The sequence below is a fragment of the Pezoporus occidentalis genome, unplaced genomic scaffold (genome assembly GCF_034315485.1).
Source record: "Pezoporus occidentalis ecotype Australia unplaced genomic scaffold, CSIRO_AGI_Poc_V1 ctg12, whole genome shotgun sequence".
In the NCBI taxonomy this organism is placed as follows: Eukaryota; Metazoa; Chordata; class Aves; order Psittaciformes; family Psittacidae; genus Pezoporus; species Pezoporus occidentalis.
Genome location: NW_026912994.1, coordinates 2501537 through 2527168, shown reverse-complemented (window position 1 = coordinate 2527168; position 25632 = coordinate 2501537). Strand labels below are relative to the sequence as shown.

General features: G+C 40.8%; 1 protein-coding gene across 11 annotated transcripts in view; it reads right to left on the bottom strand.

Annotated features, from left to right (window-relative positions):
• The window catches only part of NCKAP5 (NCK associated protein 5), a 530111-nt gene that overhangs the window by 244525 nt on the left and 259954 nt on the right, over positions 1-25632 (bottom strand). Inside the window, exon 1 of one of the 11 annotated variants that reach the window (XM_062605703.1) lies at positions 17562-17871. The exons of the other annotated variants lie outside the window; for them this stretch is intronic. The gene's annotated coding sequence lies outside the window, so the exon portion shown is untranslated. Of the gene's footprint in view, positions 1-17561; positions 17872-25632 lie in introns of those variants that run through there. 11 annotated transcript variants of the gene reach the window in all.

The following is a 25632-nucleotide window of genomic DNA, read 5'->3' as shown; positions in this document are numbered from 1 at the left end:
CTTCAGTTAACAATCTTTGTTTATTAACATGAAAAGCATCACCCTTAACAGAAGTGTAACTTTCCCAACCAATGCATCAAAGCACAAAAGAATTCTCACTCCTTCAATCTTAACCCCTGAGGCTGTCTGAGAGGGTACCAGTTGAAATTCGTATCATTGTCCTCTATGAAAATTAAGTCAGAACCCTTGTTTCACATAAGGCTGAAAATCATGCCAATATTTTTTCATAACCAAAATTACTTAGACATAAACTAACAGCAAGAAATGGCAGCAGACTGCTACTGCTATTACTTTTTACGGTGTCTATTCCTTCCATCAGTATCAGAAGATTTTTGTTTAATCCTAATCCTAATTGCTCTTAAATTCCATGGGTAACACTCATGCAAAATGCTGATTCCACATCCTGTTAGAAAAAGTACCACCTTCTGAAACTCCACAAATATGGAAGAGAGTGATGAAGGATATAGGCAATTGGGTCTGTAAACCAGAAATCCCAGAAACACACCACTAAGCTACCTCTTGTATTTCCATGGAAATAAAAAGGCAGATTTCCTCAGAAAACAAAACCAAAGACCAAATGTACAATCCAACTAAAATGGGATGTAACACAAAACACAAACACTAAGCCCCACACGATTTGGACACTAAGCTCAACCAAACTCTTAGATCCCACTGCTTTCTTTACGAGCTTTCCTTCTGCTCTGCCCAATATATTCATCTCTTGTCTGGTTGTGAGAATATATAGGTAGATTTTTGTCCCTCCTTCTACAAAGCTTTTCAGTTTTGCTCCTACGGTTCAAAGAAGATACCTGATTTTGCTTCATTACCGGTTGATCTCTTACCTCTGTTTTCCACTTCTCTGTTCCCAGATCATGACACATTCCTGGTATTACTTGTAATCTCAGGTTTTGGACAGGATATTACATACTGTGATATGTTTTTATCCATCCAGTAAAACCACAGCATGAGGACTTCGGTTCTTAACAGGCTGCCCTTACTCTATCTTTTCTCTCTCCAAGCTGTGTTAACTGTGCACTCTGTAACCTTCCAGATGTCACTCATGTCCTGCTCTAATTGAATATTAAAATACCTTGGAGAAAGCATCTCTTTTTTGCAGACAAGGAACAAAGTCAAATTGATTTTATTCTGTTTCACTCCCTGGACTACTCTCTCCTTTATTTTTTTTTTTTTTTTTTTTAATGCAATTGTTCAATACCTAACTATCCTGACACAAATCGCTAGCAAATCTTCAATGATCTTCCATGCAAACAGAAAATACAGAAGAGAATCAAAGTTGTTCAGAAAGAGTCCTTTTCTTTACTGCTTAAACTTTTTCTGTTGTTGTTTCTTGTAATTTCATTTTGCACCCTCAAGAATACTACTAATATATGAAGACTCAGAAATACTGTTCCACTGGGGACTGTCTCCATTTTAAGGCCAGAGGCAGATGAAACCCGGATCAGGTCCCTGAAGCAACATTTTGTGTTCCAACCCATCTTTGTTTTCATCTGCCAGCTCACCTGAGAGATGAGAGAATTTCTTTTCACATCATTTTATGGGAAATCAAATAAACTGAACATTGAAATCCTATATATAGCTTTGGGTTACAGCAGAACAGCAGCACTGATTTCCATGGGCATTATCTGTGCACCTCCAGCCTGAGCATTCATTGGGTACTAGGATTATAGATCAGTAACACAGAGTACTTCATACTCAAGAAATCATCAGAATGGGCCAAAGTACAGGTGAAACTACTTTATCATCCTTTCCAACCCTAACTATTCTATGATTCTATATATATGTATATATACATGTGTTTCCTGTAAAAGGGAAAACACCCACATATAAACCATATAGCTTCTGCATTTGTACTTCTAAATTTCCAATCTGCGATACAGGGTTTAGAAGCCACACACAGGAGGCTACGGGTGCCCAACAAGAAAATAGCAAAGGGAGTGGAGTTAAAAACTAAATTAATGCACATAAGATAAATAAGATTTTTTTAAGACACTTTGAAACAACCAATATGAGGGGGGAATAAATTTTACAAAAATGTCAGAAATATGGTTTGCAGCATAAAATTGAATCATTAATACTGAGCATATATGCTGAAAGACATTAAATATTTGCCAAATTTATAACATAGCTATTTTACATGTGTGTATCCATAATCTCTATTATTAAAAGCATTAGTGCATCAATTCATTTTAATTTATAGTTGTGCTGAAAAATATTAAACCAATTACGAAAATAATTTCAGATATTCATCCCTTTTCATAATTCTGAAAGTACAGGACATTTGAGATAAACTGCCAAGATCACCTTTTGTAAAATTATCTGCTTTTGGTATAAATGTAAAATGGATGATTTGTACTTTAATGAGCCACAGGTCATTTAATGATGTGCAACAGCTGGTTCTTGGGCCACCTGCAAACAGCCACTGGCACAGCATGACACACAGCATGCCAATACAGACCCTGGAGGCGCCTTCCAATTGGACTCCCAGCAAGTGACAGATAAAATAAATGAAATAATTCTTTCCCAAATGTCTACATAAAATGTATTTTGGATGTACCAATTGGCAAGAATTGCCACTTGGTTTTCAGATTCAGGAAGGTGATCCTGATCATTGACTGCAAAGATTTGGAGAGAGAAGGTAACTCAGACTTTTCGATAAAGCTTATTGTGAGCTTCAGTAACCTACTGGATTTGTGAAGCGAAAAAAAAAAGAGCAAGGCTAGTAACAAGGATTTTTTCATTATTTATTTATTTTATTTAAAGTGGTATCTAAATTTCCTTGGAAATGTTTCCTCAGTCCTCCCCCATGCTAGGGAACATGCTTCAGTATGCCTTAAACAAAATAACGTTCTCTAAGCACATCTCACTATGCCAGAAATAAACAATAAAAACAAACCAAACAAAACCTGTTTGTTGAAAGTCACTTTAAAGTATCCTTCAGTAACTCAACACACAAATTCCTACTCATGAAGCTCTGGAACAACAAAATTAATTCTATCATTAACATGGAACCATTTCTTCTATCACTCCATCTACAAAAAAAGACTAGAAAAAGTCAAAGGCAGTGTCCTCTGGCTGATGACAAGTTTTGACAAGTTAGATGACTAACTGGAACCTCAAACTCAAGCTTCCTTGTGTTAGCAGACCTAAAAGAGAAGAAAAGACTTGCTTTTGAAAGGAGGCAGACCTACAGGGACCCCAGCCCAGGCTGAGAGAGCTCCTCAGAGCGTTATTTGTACTGAACCAAACAATGGCTGGCATGCATAGATTAATTTTGATACAGAAGTTATAGATGTCACTTTAAAAAAGGGACGGTGCATATGGTAATACATGCAAAATGTTTTCCAACATGTTCAAGCAGAGATGGAGAAACGACGCTATCAATGACAGTTTTACCATGTATTATACCAGTCTAACACTTAACACCACTGACAATGTAATCCAGAGCACATCAGACGCATTAGTGGAGGAATGACACTTTTCATGTGTATTTATGAAGCCACTTAAGTTCAGATACAGTCAAATCACAACCTCAATGGTTGCCTAGGAATGAAACACAGAAGACTGAATAACAATAGCCACAAGATTCATCTGTGCTGTTGAAGTTGCTTTACCGATGTCGGTTAAAAAACACTCACATGTGGTGACTTAAACTTGCTTCAGTACAACACCTTTAAAACCCACTCTCTGACTATTAACTGGAAAAAATTTATCAGATGAAACTTAGGTACAGCTAGTACAGCTCAAAAAAGTTGGGCCAGAAATGTTACTTAATAGTTTTCCAACTATCAGTGCTGTGACTGAGAATCTTATCATAGAACCATACAATCAGTGTGCTTCCATCTTTTGACAAGTAAACACAATCTTAAAAAAACAGCTGTTTTTTGTTTAAAACCTGTATCAAGGAAACAAACACCTTCAAGAAACCCCAGCCAAACTAAACCCTCTTGGCGCATTTTAAATTATTTTCCCGAAAGACATCAGCCAGATCTGCTTTTCAAAGCTCAAAATAGCGTCAACATCAATGGAAGTTCAACTTTAGCAAACAAACCAAGTAATTTAAAAGATACAGCTGAATAAGGATTATGATGTGTTGGCATTCAGTCATTTCAAACATATTAAATGTATATTAATAAATACTTAAAATATTAACTGTCTGAAGTATTAAAATAGAAGGATTTTCAGCATTTTGAATTTCAACAAGATGCTTAGGCAAACACGCATTTTTCCAGCTTCCACAAGAAATAGCATGTTTTGAGCCCAATTTGATGTTTGAATAAAGCCGCTTGCCATTTTTCACAGCACAGAGTATCTGGGTAATGAACTGTGCTCTAAAATGACTTACGATAGTTATCACCTGAGTTAGCTACATCACCTTTGGTAACAAGCAAAATATAACTCACATACGATGCTCATGCAGCATCACCACAAGTACTACCTCATTTACAGAATCAGGAAAAAGTCCCTTTCAAATCAAAGTATTCATTATTTCAAAATTTAATTCCAGTCAAAAGCTGCAACAAGAAATCCAGTAAAGCACATTTGCCAATTAAGTGATCCAAATTTTGATTTTAAGCTACTTTGATATTAGAGATCATAAAACTAGAACCACACTTTGAGTGCCCATGTTAATAGAGTAAGAAAAATGACCATACCCAAAACTAGTGATAAACTTTGTAGGTAAATCACCTGTGTCATTATATGGCCATAATTTAGCTCCTATGAGATCAAAACAGCTGACAGAAAATACACACATGGGCATTTTGAATTTTTGCTGCTTAAATCTTAGATACATATTCACCTTAAATTCAAAGGATCAGAATGGGTCTGCAATAAGCACCAACTTAAGCATCCACCAGTAACTCACAGCTTTTTTAGACAAAACCAACAGAAGCAATCTCCTCCACACCCAGGGCTCATTAGCAAAACTGTAACAGTGGCTCTTAACAGCATTTTACAAGACTGCAAAAAGAACTGAAAGCACTTTTATACACAGAATATATTGCTATTAATTGCCTAAATTGCTATAGAGGTGTTCAGAGCTTTTCTAAACCCAGAGGATCAACATCTAAGAGACGTTTGCGCTGTTCACTTTCCATTCTGAAAGTCCCCAAAGCAGAACCGCATAGCTTCTCCCTTTCCATCATGCTGCAAGAACAAGTGTATTTCAATAGGCTAAGATACTTCCATGTTGACATATTTTTCTTAAAAAGATACTGTCTTAATTAGTTTTGTCTGTCATTTGGAGGTTTCCTAGAAGACATGTTAAGGATTTTTTCCAGTGAAGCAGAAAAAAAGTATGTTTCTGGATTGTGTACTATTCTTTACTATAAAACCAGTACCTGCTCATTACTGCACATCATGTGTAAACAGTTTTCACAGTTGACACTGAAAGCTGTTACCTAATTTTACATGGAAATGAAATGCTAGGATTTTAGTCTGCACAAAATACCCACATATTCATACCTTCATCTCACTCTGTCAGTGAGAATGCATGACCAAAACACAGAGGTCTGGTTTTGTCCTGCTGATGGCTCTGGCCATGAAGATAAGGCTTCGCACTAGCAGTTCCTTGCTGGCTAGTTCTCAACTCGGCATCAATACAGTGCCCTAGTGCATTAGATGATTACACAGCTACTTAGTAAATTTAGCATTATTTTAGTTATCATGCTCATGCTTTTGTCACAATCTCAGATGTAAGAAAAGATGAACTCACAAGGTACATAGCATCTAGCAACAGGTACTTCCCCCAGTACTGCCTTGTGAAAACATTATGAAAGACTTTACCTACTGACAGACAGTACTTCTGTATGCACCTATAGAAACTAAACCTTTCCTTGAAAAATAGAAAGCTTCCAATCTCTCAGAACTGCAAGTGACAGAGAAAACTATTTTCTAGATAGATACTGAGTAATTTCCACTTTCCCCCATAATATAAAGATCATGGTCTACAAGGTTTCCCAAAGTATTCTCTTAAGAAACAGTGGTATCTTTTAAAGCATTCCCCACAATAGCATCAGTCTCATTTTATGAGGAAAATGTAAGTAAACAAGTACCTCAGACCGTCAAACATATGAATGAAGAAAAGTACTTAAAAAATACTAGAAAATTATGCCCATCATACCAGGCAGTATTTTAATGCTTCAAACAGGCAGACAGATGGCTGGTTTCAGTCAGCCCATATCCACTGACGTGTGTTTAATCAGCTGAGTTACCCCAGACAAATAACTCACCCAGATTTTTAAGAGAAAGACAGTGATGGAGTGGGATAGCTACAGCTAGAGATAGCAGGGTTTAGAAGCTACTTCAGGCTGGGGTTGGCCAGCCCTTGGCAGATTGGCAGTGGCAGGGCTCAGCCCCACTTCCTATGCCCTGGGACCCTTTGGGCATCCACTGGAAGCTGCAGGAGATCTGCAGCACATTCCTACAGCCTTAGCCACAATCCTCCAGCTGGGCTCTTAATGCCTGTCCCAACACTCTGATGCCTCCTGAGAGCCTGCGACCCTTGCAGCTATATTGCAGGTAGCCTCAGACACACACAATGACTTGCGAATGCCTAGCTGGCCAGCCAGAAAATCAGACAGGTAGAGTTTTACGAGAGGAAGAAATTGCTCTCAAGCACCACAGAGCAAAATACCCCTCTGACCCTTTGAAGTTTTATCTCATCTTAGGTAGAGGCCTCCAGCCACGACCACGCTCAAGCTGGAGTTTTTCAATTTGAGGCTGCAAGTTTGGTCCTTCCTCGATGGTCAGAGGATTTCCCAGGAGTTCACTGGTTAGCCATCAAATGGCTATGCTAAAGGGCAGAGCCATGTTTTCACCTATTTAACTGTAGCCCCTAATGCCCATCCTCTCTACACCTCTATTTTATTTCCTCCACATCCTTCCTTTCTCTAGTTCACCAAAGCACACTGCTTTTTCACTGGTATTTTTACACTGCTGAAGCCAAAAAGTTTTCATCAATTCTAATACACGTGTTCTGGCGATGGCTCTCCTAAGCAAACTTGGTTTGACCCCCAAGTCAATGACTACGATCAAAGCCACTTGGTAATGCCTGCATAGTGTCCCTTGACATCACAGAAGAGGACAAAACTGGGGAGTGAGAGCTGACATCAAAATCTATGAAGAGGTTAGAGAATGGCAGCTGGCTGGGAGTGCAGTAACAGCAGCTGGATCCGTAACTACACAGAGCCCCTTCCATTATTTTACATAGAGAGAATGAGAAAAGGTGTCATAAATTCACACAAATTGCTCAAATATTACGATCTGAGTACTCAAATACTTATTTCTGCCTCAGCGATCTAGAGGAAATGTGCAGTTTGGGCTGGTAATACAATCACATGTTAATGACTCTCAGAACCAGACCCACCTTCAAAACGGCATGATGCGAAACCCTGCTGCAGAGCGAAATGAAGACACTACCCTCCAGAAATCATCTCAATACTCAACGCTTGCTTATACACAACATACTGCTGTGGCATTTACTGCCCTTTTATGCTCTTCTATGCAAAAGAGGCACAAAAAAATAATTTTTATTGTAAACCAGTGAAAGTTTGAGAGCTTTTTTTACAGGTAAGGATTTTATTTTTTTTCATTTTTTAAAGGAATTATAAAGCTAGATCACAACATCCTGTGTGCAGCAACACTGAAAGTCAGTGCCAGGCTTCCTTATTCTCAGAAATACAGTCATGTGGTTTCAGGACCCTCTCTTACAAGCATAGATTGCATTCTAGCATATCAGATGCTGCAGTAATGGGATTTTATAAATCTCAAACGCATTCATATTGTATACATAAAGAAATCTCTTGATGTTTTACTTAGTTTAATGCTCTTTTTCATCATACAGACCCACCCCTGATTTCACCAGCTAATAACCAATACATCTGATGAAAATTAATTGTCTCGACAGCTTGCATAAAAACCATAAACGTCCAAAGGAAAAATGCTGTGGCAGCATTTTCTTTCTCTGTGGGACAGTAGCTATGGAAACTATCTTTAGAGGCCAACTGGCCTTCATCCCAGTACAACACAAAAAAAAATCAAAATGCTACTTTCACTGGGTTGGCCAGTGGCAGCAGTCTTAGCCTCTACAACATTGGCTCATGTTAGCTAGAGCAAAATATTCATTGATTTTGTTGTAAGCAAAGCTGCGACATCACAGTACTATCACAGACTTAGGTAATACAGAGTCTTATGAACTGTAGTCATATTAATTATCATGGTATCTGTAACAAAGAAAATATAAAATGTAAAACTAGACATATCTCAAATACCAATGTGCAAACCCATTTTCCTTATAGAAAATACCCTAATAATCATTGATAGAAATAGTTTAGTCATACTTGCAGCCAACGAAGAAATCCCTGATCTTATTTAACTGTCACATTTCACTAACTGAAAATTGTATGCTTTTGGAATGGTTTTATCCCATACAGTTAGTCTGAATAAAAGCTGTGATTTCTAATAGTCTGAAAAAGTCATAATTTTTTATGAATGCTGAAAGATTAGGAAGGGGGTTTCTCTCAAAAAGTAAGATACAAATGAGCCAGAGGTTGACTATTGCAAATGTGACAACTTCCTTTGCCAACCACACAAAAGTTCCTGAAGAACAGCAATCACAGGTCACTAACGAGGCTTTCAAACTTCTGAAGAAATATGCATTTCATCCAGAATGGTATTCAGAAAGATTTCAGATCTTTCCAAAGTGAAGGATTTCAGTTGTTAAGAAACCTACCTATAAGCAAGGAAGCTGGTGCATACATATACCTCACCTATATGTACATTTCCATCACTGCAGAGGCTGGCATTTCACCCAAGTGTACAATTACTGCAACATTGTGGTACTCTGATACCTTTCCCCTTTTTTTCTGGAAAACTTGTTCTGCCCACACCAGAAATTCTTACATAAATGGCTTATGGGGACTACCCAGGCAGGACAGAATTACACTGACCAGGTTAATGTTCAGTCAAGAATCAAATCTTCCCCAATGCCACGTGACAATAGCTGGGTGTGGGTCTACTGGGGCTATGGAAATGCAACATCTGAAAGGATTTGGCTTTACACATTGGTATTTCAAAGCACACTGCAGAAACGGAACATCAGTATATGATTCCCAGGTTAATGTACCAAAAGAAGCACTGGGCTGGCAATTATCCAGGCAACTACTGAGCATCAACAAATCAGTTACTGTTGCATTCAAAAAAGTGTATGCCTATTGGCGGAACATAGCTAGAAAACAGGGCATGTGCCTAAAATACAGGATACATACAAAACTGTAAGTTTTAATTTAGCTCGCTGATTACAATGACCTTTCCTCACGAAGTCTAGATCTCCATCCTGCTACTTCCACTGAGAAGTTATGTTTTATCTCCTCCTTACCTCAAGATGCTCTGCTCGTAAGAACTTAGGCACAAGCAGGTAGGCTGGATTTGCAGTGTTGGTGTAGCTCCATTTTGCCTGCTGGAGATAACGCTTCTCTAGAACAACTTCTACACTGGCCAACTCATCTTCAATTGAAGGCAAGCATGCTATTTTCAGGCCATTAAACCAATATGGATTATTATAAATATCAAGCAGCCCAAGACCACGTTCTCTGCTGCATTTTTTCTCACTCACAACTAAGGATAAAATTATGACCTTTGCAGGTCCCTCGTCAGGGCAGTACAGTCATCCCTTTGGGGCGGACAGGGAGAGGTGCCACAGCTTCCCAGGGCCAGCCCCAGGGGAAGTCCACACGGAGTTTTCTGGCCATCCCCAGTCTGCCTCCCTGTAACCTTAGCCAGGATGTTCACCAATCTTTCAGGCACTATATGAACTTCCACAGATTGAATCTTCTTTCTCTTACTAGAGGAAGGAAGATCTTTGATCTACATTTATTAAAGATCTAGCAATTAATGTCTGTTCTTTCTTTTTAATAAATTAGCACTGTGTCAAGCAGCTTTCTCTATAAAGCAGCAGATGCAGTCTCTCAAAAATATGTATTTCATTGCACTGCATATCAGTAAAAGTAAATTAAGACCTTTAATGCAGTCTTAATCCAAATTGTTTTACTGGTTGAATGCACCATATGGGAAAGGAGCTTTCACATTCCCTACCCAGACCTCACTGATGGGATATTTTGCAGTATCACTGTAAAAAGAAAATAAAAAAAAAAAAAAAAGGAGGCAACTTTTCTGAAGGCTGACAGAAATTCACTACTGATCCAAATGGGAAGAGGGCACAGCCAGCCAGCTGTAGAGCTGTGATTTCATTCTGTCATGTAGGAGCTCTGCATCTGAAATATTGATTGGGGGGACTGGAGGAAAGAGGGCCATGACATGCTTAAATCCCCTTCTGCATCAATAAAACCATGCCTGACTGGAACTAAAGGTTATATTTTAGCTCTAACAATAGTTCCTGTTAATTTACCTGCTGCCTTTTCCTAGATTTATCAGTGTAAGATTGCAGCAAAACACACCAGAACTATTTATTACATGCCAGCTACTATGAAATAAACCAGGTTATGTTTCAACTACTTGGATCTGAATCAAAAACATGCTGCCATCATGAAAAAGAGGAGATTAGCAGAACTGACAACAGGGTTCATGTGCCAAAAGCCTGACTTCTTTTCCCATGTTAAACTCAAAAGAGTCACCCGTGACTGATTTCTCTTGCTTACCGTCCTTAAGACTATCACAGCTACAAAACTGCTGAGTGAAGATGTTACGGAGATTAATCCAGACTTTAATAATATTTAAGTATTGCTATAAATCTCTTTCTTACAAAAGCCTTTAAATGACAAGGGAGAGAGAAACTCAGATACTGATACATCCCAACATTTCCAACCTTCACCCTAGCACAAAACCCCAAATCAGCCAATAAAATGAATAATAAATACCCAAGCATGTTTTCATTCCTCTATGAAGTAAATCCATCAGGGACCACTGTCATCATTTGCTTCATGTTGTGCATGCTACACCAATGAGTTACAGCATTAGCTTTTATGAAAAATATTTTTAACTAGCTATGAAAAATTGGATCCTTCTTTGATGAATGTATCTCCACCCCAGAAAACAAGTCCCAGTAAAGCAAAAGATTTCTAACATCTGTTAATATCACACTTGCTCTCCTCCAGTTTTATAACTTTGGTTTCCTCCCTCACTGAGATAAATGCTGTTGCAGATTCCAGCACCTTTCTCCACTCCTGCTTTCACACTTCATAACACCTGTATCACAAATCCCAAGAGCTGACAGCCTGTTCCACTGCAGATTTTTTTTTTTATTTCTCTAGTTCTGACACTTTCCTAACACATCTTTTCAAACAGAACAGACTATCCCTTTGCAGTTAAGTATTTTCTACCTTTGGTTAATTCCTGCACACCTGCAGTTCTCTCCCCAAACACAACTGCACTGTCTTCTTCCAAAAGGAAGTAAGTCAAAATCCAACGAGGCCAGTTTCTTCCTTCTCACCTGCCAAGATGGAGTAGATCCCCCAGTCCCTCCTCTCACCTATACACGTCTGCTGCCCCTGGTTCCTGTTCCTTGCCATACATGTCTATTACAGTCTTTCCTGACTTAAAATGACAACAGTTACCCTTGGTCCTATTTTGTTCTCTGGGATCACTGAACACGATATAGACTGTCACTCATCCTCACCCTTTGTTGCCCATCTTTCCTAACAAAATACCAGAACCAGTGTTCAACCCGTTATGAGGCTGGACTCTTCAGGACCCAACTTCTAGCTCCTCATCAAGGAACCATGAAGCCCCAGATATCCTAGATCAAACCAGGAGCCCCTTTACAGGGAGTCCAGAGCTGGAAACCCTGGGATGTTCTGGGACTTTCTCACTTTCAGATATGGAGTCTGGTCTGAGGCAGTCCAGGTTCACAAGTTACAAGACATTGGTGTTTGTAGGCTCCTGTTACCTACTAGTCAGATACAGACCTGTAAGACAGAATGCCAGCCATGGATAGTCTTAGCAGTTCTGAAGGAGCCCCTCAGATATCTAATACTTTGAGAGTGTCAGACTTTGAGAACAAATAGAAGTCTTGAGTCTTGATTACTCCTGCTGTCTGACCAATGTTTCCTCGTTTTTCCTTGTACTCTGTAGCCTACTTCTCTGCTTATTTGCTGTCCTTTGTTTCACACATACATCGTGAGTGTTTTGGGCCAGACATTCTTTCTGATCATATTTTAATTCACTAAGTGCATTTGCACTAGTAATTTAATGTGCTGATGGCATTTTAAGGTGAAAACTTGTCTGGCATCAATATTTAAGGCCTTGAGCACACAATTCATGATCTTGTAGATTCTCTCCTGCAGTTGCGCACCATGACAACAACCAGAGTACCCCAGATACAATGTACATGCAAGGTCCCCAGCAGCTGACTCCTTGGTGTGTGCCCAGGACCAGCAGCTGGAGCAACCTCTTGGGCCAACTGGGAGACAAAGTGAAGGTGTGGCCCTGGACCCACAAAGGATCCCAGTGATTCTTTTCTTATTTGTGCCATGTCAATTGACAATACTAATGCACCTACTGAGTCCTCAGATAGGCTGCTACTACAGTGACAATGCAAATGTAAATACACTTGTTCTAACAAGAGTGAAAATTTAAAAAAATAAAAATCAAACCATAGAAGCATACTACAATACTGTAATTATTCATTTACATTAAGTAACTCTGAAAATGATGACTGTATACTAGCTTATTCATCTACAAGATACAAGTTCTAAAAGCAGTAGTGAAAATGTTACATGGGAGAGAACCCTGCAGTAAAACATACAGCAAATTATTCCTTCTTCATGGACAACACCCATCTAGAACTCAGATACCAGCAGCACTCCCAGCAGTGCTGCATTACCATATGTGCTATTTGCATGAAAAAATGGTTTTATATACTTGAAAGTTGACATGTCAGATTCCCATTAACACCAACAGGAATGATTATCACTCAATCTCGGTTTTGGTAGCCACCCAGAATCACTTTACTGCAGATGTCAAGAAGGCCAAGATGTACCACATGTTGAATAGCTCTGGGCTTCTCTCGGACTCAACAGAAAGATGTGTTTATTGCACTGGGTTTGGCCTACATTCTCCTGTTCGGATATTTCATGCAGCTATGTTCTTATTCAGGACCCAGAAGTAAGTCACCAGGGTTATCACAAATTGCAAGGTGGTTTTTATACCTGAGACCAGGAATATACACTGGAACACATATACATAGTGGGCATGGAGAAGAGGTTGCTATTAATTCAAAGAAAGAGAAAGAAATAGAGGAAAAGTTCTGTAAAGATCAACATCAACTGCCATAGAAATGACTGTACTTACAGCAATGAAACCCACAATTAGAATTCTAAAGGTTTAAAGCATATAGTTCATCTTCAGAAATAAAGAACCATTCATAATAAGGAAGCAGTATACTCAGTCACAAGTAACTCTGTTACCATCAAATATACAATGGGATAAGGATTTGAGCTTCCTGTAGCTGGCTTGACAAACAACATGGGCACAATCTTGGCACAGAGAAGAACTGAAAAGTCCGAAGGATTCAAATGAACATAATGAGAGAGCAGCTGCATTGTCTATTTAGAACAACACAGGCCACCAGAAGCCAGGAGTCTATTTAAAGGGCTTTATACACAATGCAAGGAAAGCCACTAGAAGATGTAACAAAGATGTACATGAAAAGCAACTGGTAAATGTTTCTAAAATACTCAGAACCATACAGATTTAAGACAAATCCTAAGAAAGCAAGCTGGGGAAAAGAAGAATGTTTCTTTTTGTTCTTTGACAGCATACAACAGTGTTGAAAACTTTGTTTCTGTGATATGTCAAACTTCTGTTTCTACGTCTTGGTTTTTTTTTCCTGATCTTATTCGCATTCTGATTATTCTGAGGAATAATTTATGTTTCAGATGTGAACTGACAGTGCACACACCACAGCGTAAGAAGTACCTGACTCTCCTTTATGAGCCATTAATTTCTGTATTTTAAAGATTCTCTCCTGAAAACTTCCCATTTTCAAGGGAAAAGTATAGAAAAAAAAAGAAAGTCTCAAAGAACTAGAGAACTCCAGGGTTTCTAACTTTTAGAGGAATTCTGCATATATGAGTCCTGCTGGCAGAACACCCAGAAGTCTTTCTCTTAATACTTAAATCATTTGAATATATTAAAAAAAAAAAAAAAAGGCAGCCACATCAGCTCCTAACTGTATCCAACATCCAGTATCTTAACAGTATGAATTCTTTCCTCCTCCTTAGGAACTTCCTTTACACAACGAAAATAAGATCGAAATGTTGAAAAGTTAGAAACAATAAATTTTGCTACAGTAATCCCTCCAGTCCTTCAGTATGGAAGCAATATATAAATCCAGTTTCTGGTTGGTGTTTTTCACAAATACGATTATAATTGCCTTTTCATCATCTGATTTCTCAGCAGTGGCAATTCTGTGCTAGTGCTCTGGCAATCTCAACTTCACCACTGTTCAGTTTCAGGTGGAAAAAGAAGCCTCAAACCTCCATGGAAACACAAGCCGAAAGCAGAAGCACAATTCCCACATTTTAAACACCAGTCCCAAGCCAGCTCCATAACACTATGCAATGACGTTTTAACTAAACAACCAAACAAATAGCAGGTACCTACCATAATTCTTGAGGATAGGAGACAAGCAAAAGGAGTTTAGGTTGTTTTGATTTGGCTTTTTCTTTTTTTGTTCAGCACCTCTTTGCAAGCTTTAATCCTGTGAAAAACTACACACATGCCTAACTTTTCATGCAGAGTAGCATATCTATTTCAATGCTGTAACTCTAAGGTTAAGCAGGTGTCTAACTGGTTGCAAAATCAGGATCTTACATGGAAAATTAATCAGTGTAAGAAGTGGATTTATGCACAACACCTGGCTGCTGCTGCTGCTGCTGAGTTTATCTGTGTAGGGATTTATCTGGCAAAGTCAAGCAGTAGTGTAGCAGTAACACTCTATAACAGTTGTGATTAACCCTACATAGCATATAAGTGTGAATGTTAAGCAGTAATAATTACTACAGGATTCTTTGCTTAAGAAAGAAGGCAACACCACATACCTATGAAGCCATACATTCATACTTCACACCAGCAAGAAAAACTTGTGTGTGCTACATACAAGTAACAGCAAAAATGCAGATGTGAAAAAGCTGAAGTGCTGATAACTTTCCTAGGAAACACTCCAAACCACCAAGGTACTGACAGACCAGACTAGAAAAGCCAAAACATACCACATATACTATTTCTGAGCTAAAGGATATAATGCTCCTACCCACAACGTTCATTGAAAGAGCAAAGTACACGAGAGATGCTGAGACCATCCTGAAGTTTTGATCTTTTTCATTTTTCTTTCAGAGCTCTGCACTGAACCTCCAATTCATCCTTAATGATCAGCACACCACCACGCTGTGGGGAATGCACCATATGGCTCACTTTAACCGCGTAAATTGTACGCTGTGACATGAATGGAACTGCTCCATGTACACAGTCAATCACCAGTTTCAAGGATTTGCCAGAATGGGGATTACGCTGTGCACTGCAGCTACCCCAAGAACAAGCAGGGCTCCAGGCAGGGCCAGCAGAGTCAGGTGATGGCTTCTGTTCTGCACATCTGAAATCCTCTGGGTCACAACAGGTTCTGGGAGCACTCTAACCCGTATTGACTCAAGATTTTATTACAGTCTTTCTAGTGCAACAGCAATTAAACAATGTACTTTTTCATGCTGTTTCCCTGCACAACACACTGAATTTCAGGTTCTAAAGCACATAAATTGACAACAGAAGAGATCTGATGATGTTTTTATTCTCACTACTAGCAAGCCTCATCTAACGCCACTGGCAGTAATCCCAGTGTTTACCAGCCAAAGGAACTAAGTCTTGGGAAACTCAACTAAGGGTACCGATCACTTTCTCCCCAAAGGGAATATTTATATGATTTATTTCATCTTTTAACAAGAAATGGAAAAATATTTGTGGTATTCAAAGAAAAAAGAAAAATTGAACTATTTCTGGTCCACCACCAAAGACCAGCATCAAAATTCCCTGAAAAAAACTCTTCAGCATTCTGGATTATTGCCTAGTTATTCCCCAACCACATTTGAAAATCCAGCCTGCCCATTCCAGCATTTCAGAGCAATTTTTATTGACCTACTAACCTGTAACTCTGCGAAGACTGGAGCTAAGAATGCAGTAATGGCCGGCAAATACAAGTCTCCAAACAGACTGTAATAACCTTAAGTAAACTACTTCCAAGCAAACGTCCTGCAGATCAAACAGTTCCCATGCTGCCTTATGCTATTAACTAGCAAAAATGTCCCATGGCATCTCCATAGTCATGCACAATACCAGAGCACTGCACTTTTGTTTACTTACATAGCTTATCTGCAATCCAATAATGTATACAGTCAATCCCTCAGATGTAAATCACTTGTCTATTTGATGTTACTTCACTTGTTAAAAACTTTGTTAGCTTTTTAATGATAAACAAGGGGGTTAGCTGGAATAACAGGTTTTAAGGAATGTGCAGTGGACATTCATAAACTATTTCTATTAGGGAGCCGATTCGATGCTGTTACATGGAGAAAAAGAGCTGCATATCCACAAAATAGTTAGCAACAAAATGGTGCTAACATGGCTCTGCTTTTTTTCCTACAGGAAACCGCAAAGCCCACTCACACTTACTCTACCTTATTTCAGTCACTTCCCAGGTAAACCCACCTCAGAAGATGGAGAGTGGATCTAACACCCTGCTAAAGCAAACAGAATCAACAACTGAAAGCCTCATCGGACAGCAGCGGGTCATTTAGCACTCTGCATCTGCTTTGCACACTATTGCTTTGTGTATTTCAGAAACATCGCTTTTCTGCCTAATGTACTTTTTCCATCAGTAAAATTTCCTTCCAGTGATGATTTATGCAGCGTGAAGGACTCAATCTTTAAACAGACATGAATAAAAACAATAAATAAAGCTCCTCAGGATGCTCCTGCCAGAGTCACAGAACAAGAAAACCCTCTGCCACTGAAGCAACAGGGCTCACTCAAACGCAGACACCGCCGGCTTCCCCCACGCGACTCCAGCAGGTAAAAAGGAAAAAAGCGTATTGCACGCTCCCCTCTGGCTAAGGAGGGGCAGAGCTCCGCGGCAGGGCCGGCCACTCACAGGCACGGTGCGGGGCTCCCAGCCGGGCAGAGGCCGTGGGGCGGCGCGGGGAGCCGGCGCGGGGAGCCCGGTTTCCGCGGCAGCGGGGTTTAGGGGCTTCTTCGGCCCGCGGTCGCGGGACCAAGCCCTCCCTCCCGCGCGATGCTGCAGCGGCGCGGCTGCCGCGGGCTGCGCGGCCGGCGGGGCGGGGAAAAGGCCGGGCCGGCGGCTTGGAGCGGCGGCAGGTGCCTCCCCCCGCCCGGCGCCGCGCCTGTCTCCGCGCAGCCCCGCGCCCCCCGGGCCGGCGCGGGAGAGCCGGGGAAGGGGAGGAGACGGCGGGGCTGGTGGGAGGCGGCGGCGCGGCGGGCAGGTGAGGGAGGGGAGGCGCTGCGAGGCCGACTCTTACCTGCTCGGCTGTGGGGCATGCTGCGGCGGACGGGGGCAGCGCGTCCCGACGGGCCGCTGAGCCCGCTGCCGCCCCCCGCCTGGGCAGAGCAGCTGCCACCCCCCGGGCCGGCCGCCCCGCCGCCGCCGCCGCTCGGCTCTTCCGCTTTGTTCCGCCGCAGCGGCGTCTCCCGCTCCCGCCGCAGCCGCGGGACGCGTAACATGTGCCTGGGGAGGGCGGGCGGGCGCCCGGGGTGGCACTTTCGGCGGGGCGGGGAGCGCGATGGCCGGGCCCCTCCGCACCCGGCCCCGCGGAGGAGCGGAGCTGTCAGATCCAGCCCATCTGCCGCGATCGCAATCGGTCGCAACTGAATGGCTCCGGCAGCAGGGGCTCGCCGCGGCGGGAGGGTGAGGGTGTGTGGGTGTGTGTGTGTGTGTGTGTGTGTGTGTGTATGTGAACGGGCCGGGCGGGAGGGGGGGCAGCCATTGTCTGTGCTGGTGAGGCCCCGAGTGTCCCGGGCTGGGGGAGGCGGGCAGGAGCTGCCCGGGGACTTGGTGCCCGGGCGCCGCTCCCTATCGTCCCGGCGGCAGCGGGGCAGCGCCCGTCTGCGCGCTTTTGGGCGGCTGTGACCGCACGTGCGGGGCGGCTTACCCGGTGGTTCGCACAGGAGAGGAGAGCACGGCCCAGAACGAGAGGTTGGGCCCAACGCGCCTCTTCGAAGTTCGGGGGGTCGGGAGGGCCTTGGAGCGGCAGTGTCTGTGGTGTGGCCCAGGGGCGTCCCTGCTGGTAAGGGTGCGGGGCCTGGGTGCGCAGCACGGAGGTACAAGGCTTCAGCTGAACAGACATCTGCAGGTGTGCACGGCACACTTTGAAAACCTTCTGTTGTATGAAAAGAATAAAGAATTGCTGAAAGCTTTTCATCTGGTAGTCAAAAACACGGCAAATGAAAAAAAAATGCCTTGTTACAATATATCACACTGGTATCTGATCTGGTTATTTGAAGATAAAATACACTTAAAGAGAACCTGCGTGTAGAGTGGGAAAGATGTTGGGGTTTAACTAGAGAAAGTGTGAGGTGGAGGTCTTGGACACAAAGTGAGAAAAAACTGTCATGATGCAAATGATTGAGCTGGATATGCTATAGTCAGGAAACTGCAGGAATCACAGGGTGCAAAGTAAATCCTCATCATGCTGAGACAAGACACTTCCCCATCCCTGGAAACATTCAAGGCAAGGTTGGACAGGGCTTCGAGAAACCTGGCCTAAGGGAAGGTGTTCCTGCCCATGGCAGGGCATTGGAACTAGATGATCCTTAAGGTCCCTTACTACCCAAACCATTCCATGATTATTTAAGGTGAAGGGTTGAGCCATATCTCAGAATCAGAGACAAGAAGGAGTACTGGAGAAATAACGCTTCAAAAATGCAAGTGGCAGGGGTTTTTCTGGATATTTAATTTAGAGGTTTCTAAACAGAGAATGATACACTCTCAAGAATGGAAAAATACATTGGAATTAAATATACCACCAGAAATAATGCTCAGATTTTACTTAACAGATTGGCTGTACCTGGAGACAGTGCATTATGCAGAAGGAACCTCTTCCTGTAACAAGTACAGAGAACTCTCTCCAGAGTAGATGATACAGCAGTGTTCTTAAATATTATAAAACTCTCTGAAAGAACGCTGCAAAGAAGCAAGAGACGGGACCTAGGCATAATGGCAGCTAAAGGGACAGAGTCTCCAAATCCAGAGGTCTCAGGTGGATTCTTATATACTGTTCAAACAAGGGCTCATCATTCAAACCATGATCCTGTAGAGCTCACATAGTACTGAAGTAATGTCAACTCACATATTTAGTTGTTTCGTTGTGCAGGGAAACACCTTCTGAACTTTCCTAAAAGCTATTTTACCGAGTTCAAAGTATGTTCACTTTCTGTTTAAATAGAAATAATAATTTCCCAATAAAATGTAAGCAAATTATAATGCCTGTTGCTTGCACAGTCAACCTAAATCACCTATACACATTCCTTTGTAAGTAGTGATGGAAACTGCAAATGCTAAATGTTTTTTGAGACTTGGGTGACATATGAGTGGCTGCACTGGCTCTCCCTAGAAGAGAGCTCAGTGTTGTTTCTTTTCAGTGGCAAAGCCCAAATATACAGAGAAAGATACAACACATTTCCACTATCCAGCCCCCTGGGAGCTCAGAGACATCCTGAGGCAAGCTTGCACCATCTCACTGGATTTCTTCCATGACTTTGTCCAGTCTTCAGCTGAACCCACATGCACTTTTGAAATCTGTGATACCCTGTTGCAGATGCTCTGAACCTTGCTTACATGAAAAGTCTCTTCATTTGTTTTTGATGTGCCACCTGGTAGTTTCATCCAATACCCTATATTTCTTGCATTAAAAGCAGCAGTGGACAGTCTGCTCCTTTCCATGCTACTCATGTTTTTAGCTCTGTCATTCCTCTGTGTAAGTTACTGCTTTTTCAGACTCAAGAGTTTTAGTTGTTCCAAAAATTGAAAACCTTCTCATGCTTCTGATTACCCTTTCCTGCCCTCCTTTGAATTCTTCCAGCTCTGTTACAGCTTTTCTGAAACGGGGGACCAGAACTGCAACTGGTTTCCAAGCTGCAGTAAAATCACTGACATATGGATGATCCTTTCCTAGGTGTGGATCGTAACATGCTGTTCTAGTCTACTCAACAGTAAGTCTATAAACCAGTTTGTACAGACTATCAGTCTGTAAATTACTTTATAAAAGGCTTTTATTTAAAGACCACATCTATCTTTCTGCAATTCCCCTTTCCCAAATTCCTGCTGAAATCATTGATTTCGCTAGATACCCTAGATTAACCAGGACTAGAGAAATGAAAAAAAATATTGCCAGTTCTTTAACCATTTTCAGGCCTGAGCTTGCATCCTCTGAAATCAAGAGCAATGGAAGTGGTCTCCTACTCTGTAACTAAAAGTGACTTAGAATTAAAAAGAACCAGTATTTATCTACAATTTAAAGCTGTAATTACAACTTGAGTCTTTTTTATGCATATTGAGCTGTACTGTTCTTGACAGCTGAGATACTGTTCTTCTGTGTCTCTTTAATTTTATCTCAGTTTCATACACATCAATAAGTACATGTTCCAAGCCTTTATTTGTTGTCCCTAGGCTTGTGCAATTTTATCCAGCATAGACATGTACAAGATGATACACTAGTCTTCAAATAAAATTTGTGACTTTGCTGGCCATTGCTTTGGAAATATAAGAAAAATGCAATGCTCATACCTCAAAATACTAAAATGAAGTAGATGATAGCATTAGCTTGATATGTTGAATGTAGCCATAGCTTTAAATACAGAAACCTAACAGCTGTCACTGACAAATGCAGTAATTGTCCAGTTACAGGAATGTTGTCGTTTTCTCAGAGACACCAAGCTACTGTTGAAGGGACAAGATGCTTCTTAAACTGACTTCTGATTCTCCACTGGCATAATGTACCTGTGGAGGTGATTTATCTCTGCTCACTGTTGCATTCTTAAGCTCTTTCAAATGGAAGATACTTGGGAAAGAACAGGAACATTGACATGTTGGAAGTGATCAGTTTGCACAATAATCAATAATGCTGAAATAACCATGTAATCCTGAAGAGGATCTGTACTTCACAGAGAAGCTACATACTTAAAAATGTGGGAGGAAAAAACCCTTAGAATTTAGTTATTAAGTTTCACTTCTTGTCCTTTATTTTAGTAGTGATTTATTTACCTACATAGGCCTGTAGCTATATAAAGGTGATGCAATACTAGATTTTGAGGTACTGTAGCTAAAGCACATAACCCTAGTGGAGTTCCAAAACTGTTAAACATGAGTAGGGTAGAAATTGCATGTACTGACATCATTTTAGGAACAGTTGCTCTTTCAGCCTGACTGAGGATACTGTTCAGTGAGACCTGAGGCAGTACTTTCCTTTAGGGGACTTCAGTTCAAGTATCAGGACAATTGCCTGCACATCTGGAAAAACTGCCAGGCCAGGCTATTATACAAAAAAAGCTGCACAATAATAGCTGATGGGCACACCCATGGAGTGCCCTGCACTGGCTGAAAAAAACACAGATCAGTCACTCAAGGAGAGGTTCCAGAACAAACTGGACCCAAATAGGCATGTTGGTATTTCCCAGTACAGACCAGTAAGCAGGACTGCAGGAAGATAATGGAAATTCAGAATTTAGACCCTTTATGGGAATTCTGAGTGTCTTTGGAGCTAGCTGAAGAAAGGGTCAAGGGCTGCCATTTGCACATTTCCAAATTGCTGAACAGCAAAAAAAAGAAAATCTGACATTACTGTTAGTGTAGAACGGCATTTGGCCATTTTTACAAGCATTTATAATGGTGCTATTAGAGAAAAGGAGAAGAGGGATTGAGAGTGCTTACAACTTTTGATCTGTGTTTCTGGACCGCTCTCTCCCAGAGCTCTGCAGGAAGACAAGTACTTCCTTTGCATTTGATCTTTCTTGCCCAGCTGGGAAGAGTAGAAGATCCTAAAAATACAGGAAGCCTTACAGAAACCACGTTGTATGTACTTGTTTCTCTCAGAAGGACTTAACAGGATCTTGACTTGCCTGGTAGAGGACTAAGAATCTGCTGAATGACAAACAATACTGGATTTGTTAAAGCATTATCAGGAATTGAATGGGGAAGAATTCAGAGGTATCATCAAACCTCAGGTGCTGAACAGCACAAGTATGTGTCAATTCTGGCAGCATGTGGAAGCACATAGGCTTATTCCTCTGCTGTCTTTAAAGGTGCTGCATAAATTACAGCAAATTAAATATCCTGCAAAAGCTGGTATCTTCTTTCTTCTAGGCATTTGCTGAAGATTAATCTAGTCTTCTATTTTCTGCTTATTTAAGTTACACATTCTAGACTCTGCTTAGCTAATCAGGTGGTAATAAAACTAAGAGGTCTGTATTTTGCAGGGTTTATTAATTTTTGAAGTTCTCAGGGGAATATCTACGTAAGAGTTTGCAAATTCTGAGCTATGCTGATTTAAATAGGGAAAAAAAATATGCTCAGGTCTTTCATATCTGATGAATGCTGCCTTATATTTGAAACCTTGTCCCTTGTGGAACCCATTACAATAATGTTTATACAGGTTTATGCTATAAATGCACAATATTTTCTCTGCATCAGACTATGCTGGAATTTACTCCTGATTTTAAAAAAAATAATGTGTGAATGGTCTATATCCCAGAATATGGATTTCTATAGACACAGTTATGCCCCTTTATTAACAAATAAAGCAGTATAATTTTCCAATATAATTATATTGGAAGTGCACCCTGGATCTCCTGCAACGTGTGTAAACAAGGAGCCAGCCAAATCCTACAGAATTAAAGCAAACTTTCAGAAAGCTGTGAAGTACCTCCCTGAGCTCTTCCTGCCTGATTACAGTCAGCACTGAAGCTAGGCTTCAGTGATCCTCCTAGATAATGCTGGCAACAGAGCTAAACTCTGCTTCTGCAAAAATACACTCTAGCACATCTGGATCTTTAGCTGCCAAGTGTACACAAAGACTGGAGAGAGATGCTGTCTGTTGTGGTAAAAAGGAGGAGGGTGGCAGTGACGGCTCAGTGCACACTTAGCTTTAAATAGCAGGAAGAGGTGACATCACAGCAATATTTTGGATGCACAGGTGTCCTGCTTTCAACTCAAGCAGTATTTGTCTGTGATGCACTCAGCCAGATGACACAGGTATCTGCATCCATGGTTTTCTCTATATTAAAAAACATTTGCACCAGCACAGCAACAACAATATACTTAAAAAAAAAAATAAAATTGCTTTGAGAGAACAGGGTAAGCTCTTTTCTCTTTCTCCCCTTGCCACTACCCATCTCCTAAAAGATGAGATCATTTACACAAACTTTTGTACTGCAGAGTGACAAGGGCTAAGGATATGATTTGGAGAGAACACTTCCAAAGATGGTTTCGTCTTCCACACCTCATCATGCTGTGAAGTGCAGACAGAAGAAAATGCTCTGCTGTCCGAAGCACAGGATAAGACTGTCAACATGCTTGCTTTAAGCCACAAAACCTTTTAAAGATTCAAGTGGTGATGTGGGCACTTCATCCCCCAGATTGGAGTGAACAGGCTGACAATACACCATGCTGTGACATGAGAAATACAACCTTATTATTGATACACTGAACTGGAACACAGAAAAATGCTGGCCTAGACACAGATCTCTTGTATAAGCTCCATTACTCAGTATATTCATAGAATTATAGAAAGGGTTGGGTTGAAAGGGACCTTAAAGATCATCTCTTTCCAACCCCAATTAACAACTTTGTTTTTCTCTGTAAAAAAGGAATTATGATATTTCTTGTTTCATCCTTGGGGCTGACTAGATGAAAACCATTTCTCACTTTATGTGGAACAATGAGGCCCTTCTCACTTGGGGTCTTAAAGTCTTAACGTTAATGTAATTTAGAAAAAAATAAAAATGGTTGAGCATTACAGAATGAAATAGAAATGCTAAACTTCATTATTTAACTTATCTTTCAAGAGTGAAGCTCATCTACAGAGAAGAGTGATAACCCAACGTGTGTGGCTTCACACACAGTTTCCCACTGGCCTCTTCTCCATCTGCCATCAGCACTGCCCTGCTTGAGGACTTCATTAGTTAAACAGAACTGTGACATACCATTCCTTTAAAAATTACTTCATTAACTCATAAATTCTCCATTTGTCCTTCCTTAAAACGCAACACCCCATCTAAAACCCTGCCTGACAGCCTGTGCCTGTACCCTAATCATTTTTATGATACATTGACATCCTCTTTTTGTATGAGCCAAAATTCTCCTTGCCTTGACATATATCCATGGATTTTCCTCTGCCAACTAGGAAAAAGAGGCTCCATGTAAAGATAGGGCTGTTCAGCCTTAGAGAAGACTTCAGGGCAATGTCAGTATTACTCATAGGAATTATTCTTTGCTCTGTGAATAATTCCGGTGAAATAAATGGAATGATCTGAGGAGTGAAATATAATTCAACATAAATAAGGATGGCTGTGCCTAGGCATTAGTGGAAGACTAAATTCAACACCAAATAATAAAAACAGAGTACAGACGCTTCCCACTCGGAAATGCTTGATTTTTTTAAAAAAGGACTAGATAAGCTGGGAGCACCAACAACAGATGAGTGCATATTCATTCCTTGTAGATTCTTATGTTGTTCTGTTATTTGGTTTCATATCAGAAAACTGGGGTACCATTTCAGGTGAACGGGTGGTCTAACGTTTCTCCACACAGCTGATCCTTTCGGGTCAGCCTGTGCTGCCCCATGCAGTTGTGCAGTGTGTGTCTGTGCTGTGCCCAAAGCCTGCTACCTGAACCAAAGCATACTCCTCAGGAGACACAGACAAAAATCCTGACACTTTCACTTAGCCACAGATAAAATGAGCTCAAAGCATATTTTCTTCCCAACCCTAAATAGCCACTACGGTAATATGTGCATCTGCCTACACAAAAGCATTTGTTCTTATAAAAAATGTAAAACAAATGGAGAAGCATGCCAACATTACACATTTCATTTCCCGGCATACAAATGAGGGTCTAATTTACTCTGGGCTGTTCATGCATTTTGCTTTTAACAAACATCCATATGTCAAATAGACCTTCCACATACTTCCCTGCTGGAGGTTTTTTTTCCTTTCAACTTGGTAGGGAACATTTGTGATCCCTATTCTACCAAATATATCTAAAGAATATATTTTGCTCAAGGCCTTCTATTTTTTCATTTGAGAAATCAATTCATAGCTCTAGCAGTCTTACTATTATGACAAGCATACATCTGTGCAAAAATACCCCAATCCCTAATTAATTACAGAATGTTATTAGCATTTTTACATTTAACATTGGTTAATTTATTTATTTTTATACACATGACTTTATGAAGTCACTTCTTAAGCATCCTTTTCATATTTTGCCTGCAGTTTTAAAATCTGGGTAGTTTAGCATAGATACAGAGATTTGCTTGTATCAAAATTATTTTCTATTCAGATAGTTCCAAATCCTTTATTTATGACTTCACTATCTGA